The 16284-nt window shown below is 41.7% G+C and overlaps 1 pseudogene; it reads left to right on the forward strand.

The window, feature by feature from the left end:
• The first annotated feature begins 2864 nt into the window (after positions 1–2864).
• LOC123109298 (uncharacterized) lies at positions 2865–3003 on the forward strand (annotated as a pseudogene).
• The last annotated feature ends 13281 nt before the right edge of the window (positions 3004–16284 follow it).

Here is a 16284-nt window from a genome sequence, read left to right on the forward strand (position 1 = left end):
GACATAGTATTTGTGGCAAAGCCACCATTCATAATTCTTTCATACTTGTCACTCGTGATTCATTGCATATCCCGGTACACCGCCGGAGGCATTCATATAGAGTCATACTTTGTTTTAGTATCGAGTTGTAATCATTGAGTTGTAAATAAATAGAAGTGTGATGATCATCATTCAATAGAGCATTGTCCCCAAAAAAGGATAAAGGCCAAATAAAAAAAGGCCCAAAAAAAGGGGGCAATGCTACTATCCTTTTTTCCACACTTGTGCTTCAAAGTAGCACCATGTTTCATATAGCAAGTCTCATATATTGTGCTTCAAAGTAGCACCATGTTCTTCATATAGAGAGTCTCATATGTTGTCACTTTCATATACTAGTGGGAATTTTACGTTATAGAACTTGGCTTGTATATTCCAATGATGGGCTTCCTCAAATTGCCCTAGGTCTTCGTGAGCAAGCAAGTTGGATGCACACCCACTAGTTTCTTTTGTTGAGCTTTCATACATTTATAGCTCTAGTGCATCCGTTGCATGGCAATCCCTACTCACTCACATTGATATCTATTGATGGGCATCTCCATAGCCCATTGATACGCCTAGTTGATGTGAGACTATCTTCTCCTTTTTGTCTTCTCCACAACCACCATTCTATTCCACCTATAGTGCTATATCCATGGCTCACGCTCATGTATTGCGTGAAGATTGAAAAAGTTTTGAAAAAGTTAGAGTATGAAACAATTGCTTGGCTTGTCATCGGGGTTGTGCATGATTTAAATACTTTGTGTGGGGAAGATGGAGCATAGCCAGACTATATGATTTTGTAGGGATAACTTTCTTTGGCCATGTTATTTTGAGAAGACATAATTGCTTTGTTAGTATGCTTGAAGTATTATTATTTTCTATGTCAATATAAACTTTTGTCTTGAATCTTTCTAATCTGAATATTCATACCACAATTAAGAAGATTTGCATTGAAATTATGCCAAGTAGCACTCCGCATCAAAAATTCTCTTTTTATCATTTACCTACTCGAGGACGAGCAGGAATTAAGCTTGGGGATGCCTGATACGTCTCCAACGTATCTATAATTTTTGATTGCTCCATGCTATATTATCTACTGTTTTGGACTATATTGGGCTTTATTTTCCACTTTTATATTATTTTTGGGACTAACCTATTAACCGGAGGCCCAGCCCAGAATTGCTGTTTTTTGCCTATTTCAGTGTTTCGGATAAACAGAATATCAAACGGAGTCCAAACGGAATAAAATCTTCGGAAACGTGATTTTCTCACCGAACGTGATCCAGGAGACTTGGACCCTACTGCAAGGGATCAAAGAGGTGGTCACGAGGGTAGGGGGCGCCCCCCGTAGGGCGTGCCCCCTGCCTCGTGGGCCCCTCGGTGCTCCACCGACGTACTCCTTCCTCCTATATATACACACGTACCCCCAAACGATCAGAACAGGAGCCAAAAACCTAATTCCACCGCCGCAACTTTCTGTATCCACGAGATCCCATCTTGGGGCCTATTCCGGAGCTCCGCCGGAAGAGGGCCGTCATCACGGAGGGCTTCTACATCATCCTAGCCCCTCCGATGAAGTGTGAGTAGTTTACCTCAGACCTTCGGGTCCATAGTTAGTAGCTAGATGGCTTCTTCTCTCTCTTTGAATCTCAATACAAAGTTCTCCCCCTCTCTTGTGGAGATCTATTCGATGTAATCTTCTTTTTGCGGTGTGTTTGTTGAGACCGATGAATTGTGGGTTTATGATCAAGTCTATCTATGAATAATATTTGAATCTTCTCTGAATTCTTTTATGCATGATTGGTTATCTTTGCAAGTCTCTTCGAATTATCCGTTTGGTTTGGCCAACTAGATTGGTAGTTCTTGCCATGGGAGAAGTGCTTAGCTTTGGGTTCGATCTTGCGGTGTCCTTACCCAGTGACAGAAGGGGCAGCAAGGCACGTATTGTATCGTTGCCATCGAGGATAACAAGATGGGGTTTATTTCATATTGCATGAATTTATCTCTCTACATCATGTCATCTTGCTTAAAGCGTTACTCTGTTTTTAACTTAATACTCTAGATGCATGCTGGATAGCTGTCGATGAGTGGAGTAATAGTAGTAGATGCAGAATCGTTTCGATCTACTTGTCACGGACATGATGCCAATATACATGATCATGCCTAGATATTCTCATAATTATGCACAATTCTATCAATTGCTCAAAAGTAATTTGTTCACCCACCGTAGAATACTTATGCTCTTGAGAGAAGCCACTAGTGAAACCTATGGCCCCCGGGTCTATTCTCATCATATCAATCTCCATCACTTTTATATTTTTTTGCTATTTACTTTGCTTTTACTTTTTACTTTGCATCTTTATATCAAAAAAACCAAAAATATTATATCTATCAGATCTCACTCTCGTAAGTGACCGTGAAGGGCTTGACAACCCCTAATCGCGTTGGTTGCGAGTAGCTATCTCTTTGTGCAGGTACGAGGGACTTGAGCATGGGCTCCTACTGGATTGATACCTTGGTTCTCAAAAACTGAGGGAAATACTTACGCTACTCTGCTGCATCATCCCTTCCTCTTTGGGGAAAACCAACGCAAGCTCAAGACGTAGCAACAACTTCAAGGATACTTAATGGGTTCGTTTCCCCGTGAGATTCTTGCCCAGGTCGCCATGCTCCAGACGCCGGACGAGGTGTGGCGCACCGTCCACGCCATGTTCGCTGCTCAAAGTCAAGCCCAAGCGATCAACACTCGCATCGACCTCACCAACCTCAATAAAGGTAACATGTCCATGGCTGATTACCTTGGTAAGATCAAAAGCCTCACCGATGAGGTCGCAAGCACGGCTGCGGCACTCTCTGATCCGGAGATCGTCTCCAAAATCCTCGCTGGCTTGGACATGGAGTACAACCCGGTGGTTTCTGCGCTTGCCGCCAGGGTGGAACCCAGCACCGTCTAAGAGCTCTACAGCCAGCTGCTTAGTTTTGATGCCCGCCTCACCCTCCTCCATGGCGGCGACCTTCGACAGTCCTCCGTCAACTCAGCCTCTCGTGGCCGCGACCGTGGTCGCAGTCACTAGGGGCAGCGCGATGGTGGGTGCGGACACGGCGCTCCTCCAGGCGATGGCACCCGCTCTAGCTCCAACGGCGGGGGCGGTTACAACACCAGCGGCGGCGGCGGCGGCTTCAACAACAACAATGGCCGCCGCCCTCCTTCTCGTGGTCGCCCTTGCTGCCAGCTTTGCAAAAAGTCTGGCCACAAGGTGATTGACTGCTGGCATCGGTTCGACGAGGACTTCATGCCTGACGCCCGCCATGTTGCTGCTGCAATACGTGAATAGGGCGGTGACGGCGTCTGGTACGTGGACTCTGGCGCTACGGACCACGTGACAAATGAGCTCGAGCAACTCGCCCTTCATGAGCAGTACCATGTCAACGATCAGATTCACACCGCCGGCGGTGGAGGTATGGATGTTTGTCACATAAGTCAAGGTTCTATTAATTCCCCTACACTTAAACGTGATCTTGTTCTTAGAGATGTGCTTCATGTTCCACAAGCTGACAAGAACCTTGCATCCATGTCTCATTTAGCCACCGACAATAATGTCTTCTTTGAAACTCACCCTCGCTATTTTTTCATCAAGGATCGGGCAACAAGGGAACTTCTTCATCACGGTAGATGCGTTGGAGGGCTCTACCCCATTCCATCTGGAGCACTAGGTCGCAAGCGTCGTCACGTCTACTCCGTCATCAAGCCCTCCTTGGCACGGTGGCAACAATGATTAGGGCACCCATCTTTGATCATTGTCAAACAAATAGTCAATAAAGACAAACTTTCTTTGTCTCGTAGTTCAGTTTGTGAGTCTGTCTATGAAGCTTGTCAATGTGCCAAGAGCCATCAGCTTCCTTATCCCAAGTCAACTAGTGTGTCTCATGCTCCGTTAGAACTTATTTTTAGTGATGTATGGGGCTATAACCGAGATTCTTTTGGTAGAAAAAATATTATGTCAGTTTCATCGATGATTATAGCAAGTTCACTTGGATATATTTGCTTCGATATAAATCTAAGGTGTTCTCTATTTTCCAAGAATTCCAGAAACTTGTTGATCGCCAATTTGATAGAAAAATCCTTGCTGTCCAAAGTGGCTACGGAGGGGAGTATGAGAAACTCAACTCTTTTTTCTGTAGCATTGGGATAGTACAACATGTATCTTGCCCTCATGCTCATCAACAGAATGGCTCCGCTGAGCGCAAATATCGCCACATTGTTGAAGTTGGCCTTTCTCTTTTAGCTCATGCTCCCATGCCTCTCAAGTACTGGGATGAAGCATTTATCACTGCCGCTTATCTTATCAATAGGCTTCCTAGCAAAGTTATTGGCAACACTACTCCGTTAGAGCGTCTCTATCATCAAAAACCTGATTACAACTATCTTAAAATATTTGGGTGTGCTTGTTATCCCAATTTATGTCCCTACAATCATCATAAACTTGAGTTTAGATCCACTTAGTGTTTGTTTCTTGGCTATAGTAACCTTCATAAAGGTTATAAATGTCTTGAAATCTCTACCGGACGTATCTATATTTCTTGTGATGTTGTTTTTGATGAGACACTTTTTCATTTTGCCAAATTGCACCCCAATGCGGGAGCCTTGCGTCGTGCAGAAATTGCACTCCTTTCCGATCCTACCACACTACCTGATCATGGGGGGGAATTAAATGAACTTGATCATGTACAAAAATCCCAAGGAAATTCTGATTCTGTTGATATTTGTGCTAATTCACGCTGTCATTTTATGTGTGAGGAAACAAACAAGATGGGCATGGAAACTGCTGCTGATCCGGCTAACAGCAGGCGATCCCAGGCAGATTCGCCCGCCCAACCTGATGTCTCTGGCGGCGCGCGATCCCAGGTGGATCCCCCTGTGCGCCTGGACTCACATGGCCTACTGGCCGATAGCGCTGACTAGGTGGCGCCCACCGGTCCGGCAGCGTCGCCTTGCGCCAGCCCTGCCGTGTCCTCACCCACCACGTCTCCACGCGCTGCGTCGCCTGCCAGCCCTATGCGGGGGGGACGAATCTCCTGTGTGGGCCTCCACAATGCCCGACTGTGGGTGCGTGCCTGACCCCACAGTGGCTGGTCGCGGGTGCGCGCCTGGTCTCTCGGCTGATTTGCTGCATGGATTCGGCTCAGATCAGGAGTCGGCTGATTCGCTGCATGGATCCACCTCGGATCATGAGCCGGCTGGATCCTCTGTGGAAGCAACTGCTCCTGTGTTGTCTACATCTTCTCTTCGGCAAACACAGTCTCGTTCAGGTATTGTCAAGGAAAAAAAGTACAATGATGGTACGATGAGGTATGACAAAATCAAACATGCCTTTCTTACCACCACCAGGGAACCGATTCATTTGCATGATACTCTTGCTAATAAGGATTGGAAAGAAGCTATGGATAATGAATACAATGCACTTATGAAAAATAAGACTTGGCACTTGGTTCCACCAAAGTATGGAGACAATGTTATTGATTGCAAATGGGTGTATAAGATAAAAAGGAAGTCTGATGGAAGCATAGACAGGTATAAGGCTAGATTAGTTGCCAAAGGATTTAAACAAAGGTTTGGGATTGATTATGAAGGTACCTTTAGTCCTGTTGTTAAATCAACTACTATTCGTCTTGTCTTGCTATTGTTGTTTCCAGAGGATGGAGTCTAAGACAGCTAGATGTTCAGAACGCGTTTCTTCATGGTGTTCTTGAGGAAGAAGTGTTCATGCGGCAACAACCAGGTTATGAGAATCCCAGCACACCACAACATGTCTGTAAGTTAGATAAAGCTTTGTATGGTTTGAAGCAGGCACCAAGAGCCTGGTACTCCAGACTGAGTATGCAATTGCAACATCTTGGGTTCATACCATCCAAGGCAGATACCTCATTGTTCTTCTTTAATAAAGGCACTGTCACTATCTTTGTGCTTGTTTTATGTTGATGATATAATTGTTGCTAGTTCAAGTTCAGATGCCACTACTTGCTTGCTTAAATATCACAAGTTGGAATTTGCTCTCAAGGACTTGGGTGACCTTCACTATTTCCTTGGTATAGTGGTAAAGCAAGTTAAAGATGGCATACTTCTCTCATAGGAAAAATATACAACTGATATTCTCAGGAGAGTAGGATTGGAAAATTGTAAGCCAGTTAACACGCCAATCTCTACCTCAGAAAAGCTTACAGTGGAAAGTGGAGAAGTTCTTGGACCAGAGGATGCAACAAATTATAGGAGTGTTGTAGGTGATTTGCAGTACTTAACACTCACTCATCCTGATATATCTTATTCAGTAAACAAGGTATGCCAGTATTTACATGCACTTAGAACTACTCATTGGACTGCAGTCAAAAGAATTCTAAGGTATCTCAAGTTCTCAGAAGGTCTTGGACTTAACACTACCAAGTCCTCTTCTATGCTTGTTACTGCATATTCTGATGTAGACTGGGCAGGGTGTGCTGATGATAGAAGGTCTACAGGTGGTTTTGATGTGTTTCTGGGAACTAATCTTGTGTCATGGAGTGCAAGAAAACAAGCCACTATTTCTAGGTCAAGCACAGAGGTTGAATATAAGGCCTTGGCTAATGCTACAGCTGAAGTGATGTGGATACAAGCATTACTCTATGAGCTTGGAATTAAGGCTCCACAGGCTGTGAGGTTATGGTTTGACAATATTGGTGCAACGTATCTCTCAGCAAATCCTGTTTTTCATGCACAGACAAAACATATTGAAGTTGACTTTCATTTTGTCAGAGAAAGAGTAGCTCGAAAGCTTCTTGAGATACGGTTTATTCCCATAGGAGATCAACTCGCAGATGGGTTTACAAAGCCCCTTACCGAGAGAAGGTTGAATGAATTTAAGTACAATCTTAACCTTGGCAAAGCTCCTTGAGGTTTAGATTGAGGGCGGGTGTTGGAATAGACGCATAGGAGTTGTATAGGGATAGAAGTTTGTTTAAATTTTGTATCTCATCTCTATCCCTTCTTCTCATCTAATCTCATTGTAATGACCGTCCTGGTCGATCTCCTGGTCATTCTCTTGATCTCCCCTGTAACTTGTATACCAAGGCTATTGCCCAATATATACATGCGGCCCGAGACAAAGGGTTCTATGCTTCCCAAATACTTTCACCTGGTATCTGAGCCAAGAGGTCTTGAGTTCAAGACCCTGCCAATGCGGTATTAAATAAAACAATTCCGCGGCCTACATCAATCCCACGTCTAAGGACTAAAATAGACAAGACGTGAGGGGGAGTGTTGAAATATATTGCCCACCTCCCTCCATCAGTTCGGACTTTTGGATGAGTTGGCTGGAGCATGAATTCAATAAAGATGAAAACATGTGCCAACCCCTATGCATAAGTTCATGAGGTCACGGAACTCGCAAGTTGATCACCAAAACATACACCAAGTGGATCACATGATATCCCATTGTCACCACAGATAAGCACATGCAAGACATACATCAAGTGTTCTCAAATCCTTAAAGACTCAATCCGATAAGATAACTTCAAAGGGAAAACTCAATCCATTATAAGAGAGTAGAGGGGGAGAAACATCATAAGATCCAACTATAATAGCAAAGCTCGTGATACATCAAGATCGTGCCAAATCAAGAACACGAGAGAGAGAGAGAGAGAGAGAGAGAGAGAGAGATCAAACACATAGCTACTGGTACATACCCTCAACCCCGAGGGTGAACTACTCCCTCCTCATCATGGAGAGCGCCGAGATGATGAAGATGGCCACCGGAGAGGGATTCCCCCCTCCGGCAGGGTGCCAGAACGGGTCTAGATTGGTTTTTGGTGGCTACGGAGGCTTCTGGCGGAGGAACTCCCGATCTATTTTGCCCCTCGATGTTTTTAGGGTATATGGACATATATAGGCGAAAGAAGTCGGTCAGGGGAGCCACGAGGAGCCCACGAGGGTGGGGGCACGCCCAGGGGGCAGGCGCGCCTCCCTGCCTTGTGGCCACCTCGAAGCTTCCCTGACGTCTACTCCAAGTCTCCTGGATTGCTTCCGTTCCAAAAATAACTCTCCCGAAGGTTTCATTCCGTTTGGACTCCGTTTGATATTCCTTTTCTTCGAAACACTGAAATAGGCAAGAAAACAGCAATTTGGGCTCGGCCTCCGGTTAATAGGTTAGTCCCAAAAATAATATAAAAGTGTATAATAAAGCCCCATAAACATCGAAAACAGATAATATAATAGCATGGAACAATAAAAAATTATAGATACATTGGAGACGTATCAGCATCCCCAAGCTTAATTCCTGCTCGTCCTCGAGTAGGTAAATGATAAAAATGGAATTTTTGATGTGGAATGCTACCTAACATATTTATCAATGTTATTTTCTTTATTGTGGCAAGAATATTCAGATCCATAAGGTTCTAAGACAAAAGTTTAATACTGACATAAAAATAATAATACTTCAAGCATACTAACTAAGCAATTATGTCTTCTCAAAATAACATGGCCAAAGAAAGCTATCCCTACAAAATCATATAGTCTGGCTATGCTCTATCTTCATCACCCAAAATATTTAAATCATGCGCAACCCCGATGACAAGCCAAGCAATTGTTTCATACTTTTGATGTTCCCAAACTTTTTCAATCTTCACGCAATACATGAGCGTGAGCCATGGACATAGTAGTATAGGTGGAATAGAATGGTGGTTGTGGAGAAGACAAAAAGGAGAAGATAGTCTCACATCAACTAGGTGTATCAACGGGCTATGGAGATGCCCATCAATAGATATCAATGTGAGTGAGTAGGAATTGCCATGCAACGGATGCACTAGAGCTAATAGTGTATGAAAGCTCAAAAAGAAACTAACTGGGTGTGCATCCAACTCGCTTGCTCATGAAGACCTAGGGCATTTTGAGGAAGCCCATCATTGGAATATACAAGCCAAGTTTTATAATGAAAGATTCCCACTAGTATATGAAAGTGACAACATAGGAGACTCTCCATCATGAAGATCATGGTGCTACTTTGAAGCACAAGTGTGGTAAAAGGATAGTAGCATTGCCCCTTCTCTCTTTTTCTCTCGTTGTTTTTGGGCCTTCTCCTTTTTTATGGCCTCTTTTTTCTCTTTTTTAATTTTTCGTCCGTTGTCTCATCCGACTTGTGGGGAAATCATAGTCTCCATCATCCTTTCCTCACATGGGACAATGCTCTAATAATGATGTTCGTTACACTTTTATTTACTTACAACTCAAGAATTACAACTCGATAATTAGAACAAAATATGACTCTATATGAATGCCTCCGGCGGTGTACCGGGACGTGCAATGACTCATGAGTGACATGTATGAAAGAATTATGAACAATGGCTTTGCCACAAATACGATGTCAACTACATGATCATGCAAAGAAATATGACAATGATGGAGCGTGTCTTAATAAACGGAACGATGGAAAGTTGCATGGAAATATATCTCGGAATGGCTATGGAAATTCCATAATAGGTGGGTATGGTGGCTGTTTTGAGGAAGGTAAATGGTGGGTTTATGGTACCGGCGAAAGTTGCGCGGTACTAGAGAGGCTAGCAATGGTGGAAGAGTGAGAGTGCGTATAATCCATGGACTCAACATTAGTCATAAAGAACTCACATACTTATTGCAAAATCTATTAGTTATCGAAACAAAGTACTACGCGCATGCTCCTAGGGGGATAGATTGGTAGGAAAAGACCATCGCTCGTCCCCAACCGCCACTCATAAGGAAGACAGTCAAAAAATAAATCATGCTCTGACTTCATCACATAATGGTTCACCATACGTGCATGCTACGGGAATCACAAACTTCAACACAAGTATTTCTCAAATTCACAACTACTCAACTAGCATGACTCTAATATCACCATCTCTGTATCTCAAAACAATTATCAAGTATCAAACTTCTCATAGTATTCAATGCACTTATATGAAATTTTTTATTATGCCTAAAAGCACATTACCATGTTTTTATAAAATATTCTCAAAATAATATAAGTGAAGCATGAGAGTTCATCTATTTCTTCAAAATAAAACCACCGTCGTGCTCTAAAAGGATATAAGTGAAGCACTAGAGGAAATGACAAAATACTCCGAAAGATATAAGTGAAGATCAATGAGTAGTCGAATAATTATGCAACCATGTGAATACTCTCTAAAATTTAAGAATTTAAGATCTTGGTATTTTATTCAAACAGCAAGCAAAACTAAATAAAACGCTCCAAGCAAAACACATATCATGTGGTGAATAAAAATATAGCTCCAAGTAAAGTTACCGATGAACGAAGATGAAAGAGGGGATGCCTTACCGGGCATCCCCAAGCTTAGGCTCTTGGTTGTCCTTTAATATTACCTTTGGGTGCCTTGGGCATCCCCAATCTTAGGCTCTTTCCATTCCTTATTCCATAGTCCATCGAATCTTTACCCAAAACTTGAAAACTTCACAACACAAAACTTAACAGAAAACTCGTGAGCTTCGTTAGTATAAGAAAATAAATCGCCACTTAGGTACTGTTGTGAACTCATTGTTTATCTATATTGGTGTTAAACCTACTGTATTCCAACTTTTATATGGTTCATAAACTCTATTACTAGCCATAGATTCATCAAAATAAGCAAACAACACACGAAAAACAGAAATCTGTCAAAAACAGAACAGTCTGTAGTAATATGTAGGTTTCGAATACTTCTGGAACCCCAAAAATTCTAAAATAAATTTCTGGACGTGAGTAATTTATATATTAATCATCTTCAAAAATAATTAACTAAATAACACTATCCATTAAAAATGGAAGCAAATCTCATGAGCGCTAAAGTTTCTGTTTTTTATAGCAAGATCGCAAAGACTTTCCCCAAGTCTTCCCAAAGGTTCTACTTGGCACAAACACTAATTAAAACATAAAACCACATATAAACAGAGGCTATATGAATTATTTATTACTAAACAGGAGCAAAAAGAAAAGAACAAAAATAAAATTGGGTTGCCTCCCAACAAGCGCTATCGTTTAACGCCCCTAGCTAGGCATGATGATTTCAATGATGCTCACATAAAAGATAAGAATTGAAACATAAAGAGAGCATCATGAAGAATATGACTAGCACATTTAAGTCTAACCCACTTCCTACGCATAGGGATTTTGTGAACAAATAACTTATGGGAACAATAATCAACTAGCATAGGAAGGCAAAACAAGCATAACTTTAAAACTTTAAGCACATAGAGAGGAAACTTGATATTATTGCAATTCCTACAAGCATATATTCCTCCCTCATAATAATTTTCAGTAGCATCATGAATGAATTCAACAATATAACCATCACATAAAAGCATTCTTTTCATGATCTACAAGTATAGAACTTTTATTACTCTCCACATAAGCAAAATTCTTCTCATTCAGAATAGTGGGAGCATCATAAGAAACTCGAATACTATAAATTGTTTCCACATTAAAGGAGTAATGTTCAGAAAAAAGTGTAGTTGTAATCATGACAAGCTTTATAAATATAATCATCTCTACTTTTTATAGCATAAGTATCATCACAATAATCATCATAAGTAGCAACTTTGTTCTCATCATAATCAATTCAAACCTCTTCCAAGATAGTGGAATCATTACTAAATAAAGTCATGACCTCTCCAAATCCACTTTCATAATTGTCACAATAAGACTCAACATCCTCTAAAATAGTGGGATCATTACTTCCTAAAGTTGACATTCTTCCAAACCCACTTTCATCAATATAACCATCATAAATGGGAGGCATCCTATCATCATAATAAATTTGCTCATAAAAACTTGGGAGACTAAAAATATCATCTTCATTAAACATAGCATCCCCAAGCTTGGGACAAACATTAATTGCAGCAAATTTATTCTCATGCATGTCATTCTCATCAAACATAGCATCCCCAAGCTTGGCCCTTTTCATATCATAAGCATAATCACTCTCATCATTAATAGAATGGATAGCACCAATGGTATAGCAATTATCATCATCACAATGAGTAATAGGAGCAACATCATTTGGGAGAGATACCTTTTTACCTTTGCTTCTCCGTCTTTTCTTTTTCTTCTTCACATTATGTATGGGTTCAATCCCCTTTTTGAGCTCCTTATTAATGAGATTGGTTGAATAGGAGGCTCCTCCTCGTTACCTGATTCATCATAAGAAATAATAGGAGGATATTCGGAAGCCTCTTCCCTTTCATTAGTGTTCTCTTCATCATCTATTTGTTTTCTTTTCTTTATGTAATTGGCAATATAAGGATTTTCAATGCAATTCACCGCACAATACATAAAAATTTCTTCTAGATCAATATCGAGGAATTTATCAAGGTTATATTCTGGAATATGCTTAGTTATACGTTTCATTTCTTCATAACCCAAAAGCAAACTAAGTTCATTATGATGTGCAAGGGAAATCAAATCATCACAATTTTTGGACACTCTACAATCATGAAACAATTTGCATTGGAGATTTAAATGACCATGTTCATTGCAAAGTTCACAAGTATGGTGAAGAAATTTTAAATTTTCAGCACAAACATCTAGCCTCTCTTGCAACTATTTAGTTTCCAAATACTTATGCCTCTTGCAAAATCTATTTTCCCTAATTGGTGTGTACTTGCAAACTCTATGCACTCCACAAAAATTAACATGCTTATAAGAGACATTTTCATCATGACTAGTGCAATCATCATTAGTACCATGGATCTTCAAAGAGTTCATACTAACAACATTGCAATCATGCTCATCATCCAAAGATTTAGTGCCAAACATTCTAATGCATTCTTACTCTAGCAATTGAGCACAATTATCGGAATCCTTATTCTCATGAAAGATATTAAAAAGATGAAGCATATGAGGTACCCTCAATTCCATGTTTTTTGTACTTTTCTTTTATAAACTAAACTAGTGATAAAACAAGAAACAAAAATATTCGATTGCAAGATCTAAAGATATACCTTCAAGCGCTAACCTCCCCGGCAACGGCGCCAGAATACTACACAACCTTCTTCTTGTAGACATTGTTGGGCCTTCAAGTGCAGAGGTTTGTAGGACAGTAGCAAATTTCCCTCAAGTGGATGACCTAAGGTTTATCAATCCGTGGGAGGCGTAGGATGAATATGGTCTCTCTCAAGCAACCCTGCAACCAAATAACAAAGAGTCTCTTGTGTCCCCAACACACCCGATACAATGGTAAATTGTATAGGTGCACTAGTTCAGCGAAGAGATGGTGATACAAGTGCAATATGGATGGTTGATAAAGGTTTTTGTAATCTGAAAATATAAAAACAGCAAGGTAACTAATGATAAAAGTGAGCAGAAGCGGTATTGCAATGCTAAGAAACAAGGCCTAGGGTTCATACTTCCACTAGTGCAAGTTCTCTCAACAATAATAACATAATTGGATCATATAACTATCCCTCAACATGCAACAAAGAGTCACTCCAAAGTCACTAATAGCGGAGAACAAACGAAGAGATTATTGTAGGGTACGAAACCACCTCAAAGTTATTCTTTCTGACCGATCTATTCAAGAGTCCGTAGTAAAATAACATGAAGCTATTCTTTTCGTTCAATCTATCATAGAGTTCGTACTAGAATAACACCTCAAGACACAAATCAACCAAAACCCTAATGTCACCTAGATACTCCAATGTCACCTCAAGTATCCGTGGGTATGATTATACGATATGCATCACACAATCTCAAATTCATCTATTCAACCAACACAAGGAACTTCAAAGAGTGCCCCAAAGTTTCTACCGGAGAGTCAAGATGAAAACGTGTGCCAACCCCTATGCATAAGTTCACGAGGTCACGGAACTCGCAAGTTGATCACCAAAACATACATCAAGTGGATCACGTGATATCCCATTGTCACCACAAATAAGCACATGCAAGACATACATCAAGTGTTCTCAAATCCTTGAAGACTCAATCCGATAAGATAACTTCAAAGGGAAAACTCAATCCATTACAAGAGAGTAGAGGGGGAGAAACATCATAAGATCCAACTATAATAGCGAAGCTGGCGATACATCAAGATCGTGCCAACTCAAGAACACGAGAGAGAGAGAGAGAGAGAGAGAGAGAGAGATCAAACACATAGCTACTGGTACATACCCTCAGCCCCGAGGGTGAACAACTCCCTCCTCGTCATGGAGAGCGCCGGGATGATGAAGATGGCCACCGGAGAGGGATTCCCCCCTCCGGCAGGGTGCCGAAACGGGTCTAGATTGGTTTTCGGTGGCTATGGAGGCTTCTGGCGGCGGAACTCCCGATCTATTTTTTCCCTCAATGTTTTTAGGGTATATGGACATATATAGGCAAAAGAAGTCAGTCAGGGGAGCCACGAGGGGCCTAGGAGGGTGGGGGAGCGCCCAGGGGGCAGGCGCGCCTCCTTGCCTCATGGCCACCTCGAAGCTTGCCTAACATCTGCTCCAAGTCTCATGGATTGCTTCCGTTCCAAAAATAACTCTCCCGAAGGTTTCATTCCATTTGGACTCCGTTTGATATTCCTTTTCTTCGAAACACTGAAATAAGCAAGAAAACAGTAATTTGTGTTGGGCCTCCGGTTAATAGGTTAGTCCCAAAAATAATATAAAAGTGTACAATAAAGCCCATAAACATCCAAAACAGATAATATAATAGCATGGAACAATCAAAAATTATAGATACGTTGGAGACATATCAGCTACCAAACGTCACAACGTAACTGAGTGATTATAAAGGTGCTCTACAGGTGTCTTCGATGGTACTTGTTGAGTTGGCATAGATCAAGATTAGGATTTGTCACTCCGATTGTCGAAGAGGTATCTCTGGGCCCTCTTGGTAATGCACATCACTATAAGCCTTGCAAGCAATGCAGCTAATGAGTTAGTTGCGGGATGATGTATTATGGAACGAGTAAAGAGACTTGCCAGTAACGAGATTGAACAAGGTATTGAGATACCAATGATTGAATCTCGGGCAAGTAACATACTAATGATAAAGGGAACAATGTATACCATTATGCGGTCTGACCGATAAAGATCTTCGTAGAATATGTAGGAACCAATATGAGCATCCAGGTTCCGCTATTGGTTATTGACCGGAGACGTGTCTCGTTCATGTCTACATATTTCTCGAACCCGCAGGGTCCGCACGCTTAATGTTCGGTGACGATCGGTATTATGAGTTTATGTGTTTTGATGTATCGAAGGTAGTTCAGAGTCCTAGATATGATCACGGACATGACGAGGAGTCTCGAAATGGTCGAGACATAAAGACCGGTATATTGGAAGCCTATATTTGGACATCGGAATAGTTCCGGCCCTCCCCTCCTCCACTCCTTTATATACGTGGCCAAGAGGCACCCCTAGACACACAAGTTGATCATTGATCTTTTAGCCGTGTGCGGTGCCCCCCTCCACCATAATCCACCTCGGTCATATTGTAGTGGTGCTTAGGCGAAGCCCTACATCGGTAGCTTCATCAACACCGCCATCACATCGCCGTGCTGACAGAACTCTCCCTCAAAGCTCTACTAGAGTGTGAGTTCGTGGGATGTCACCGAGCTGAACGTGTGCAGATCATGGAGGTGTCGTACGTTCGGTACTAGGATCGGTCGATCATGAAGACGTATGACTACATCAACCCTGTTGTCATAATGCTTCCGCTTACGGTCTACGAGGGTACATGGATGACACTCTTCCCTCTCATTGCTATGCATCACCATGATCTTGCGTGTGCGTAGGAAATTTTTTGAAATTATTGTGTTCCCCAATAGTGACATCCGAGCCAGGTTTATGCTTAGATGTCATATGCATGAGTAGAACACAAAGGAGTTGTGGGCGTGGGTATATACATATTGCTTGTCGTCACTAGTTGATTCTTGATTCAGCAGCATTGTTGGATGAAGCGGCCCAGACCGACATTACGCGTACGCTTACGCGAGACTGGTTCTACCGACGTGCTTCGCACACAGGTGGCTAGTGGGTGTTTATTTCTCCAGCTTTACTTGAATCCGATTCAATGAACAGGGTTCTTTCTTAATATCAAAAAGCAATCACTATACCGTGTTGTGGTTTTTTGATGCGTAGGTAAGAACGGTTCTTGCTCAGCCCGTAGCAGCCACGTAAATCTTGCAACAACAAAGCAGAGGACGTCTAACTTGTTTTTACAGGACATGCTGTGATGTGATATGGTCAAGACATGATGCTAAATTTTATTGTATGAGATGATCATG

Source organism: Triticum aestivum, chromosome 5A (assembly GCF_018294505.1).
Source record: "Triticum aestivum cultivar Chinese Spring chromosome 5A, IWGSC CS RefSeq v2.1, whole genome shotgun sequence".
In the NCBI taxonomy this organism is placed as follows: domain Eukaryota; kingdom Viridiplantae; phylum Streptophyta; class Magnoliopsida; order Poales; family Poaceae; genus Triticum; species Triticum aestivum.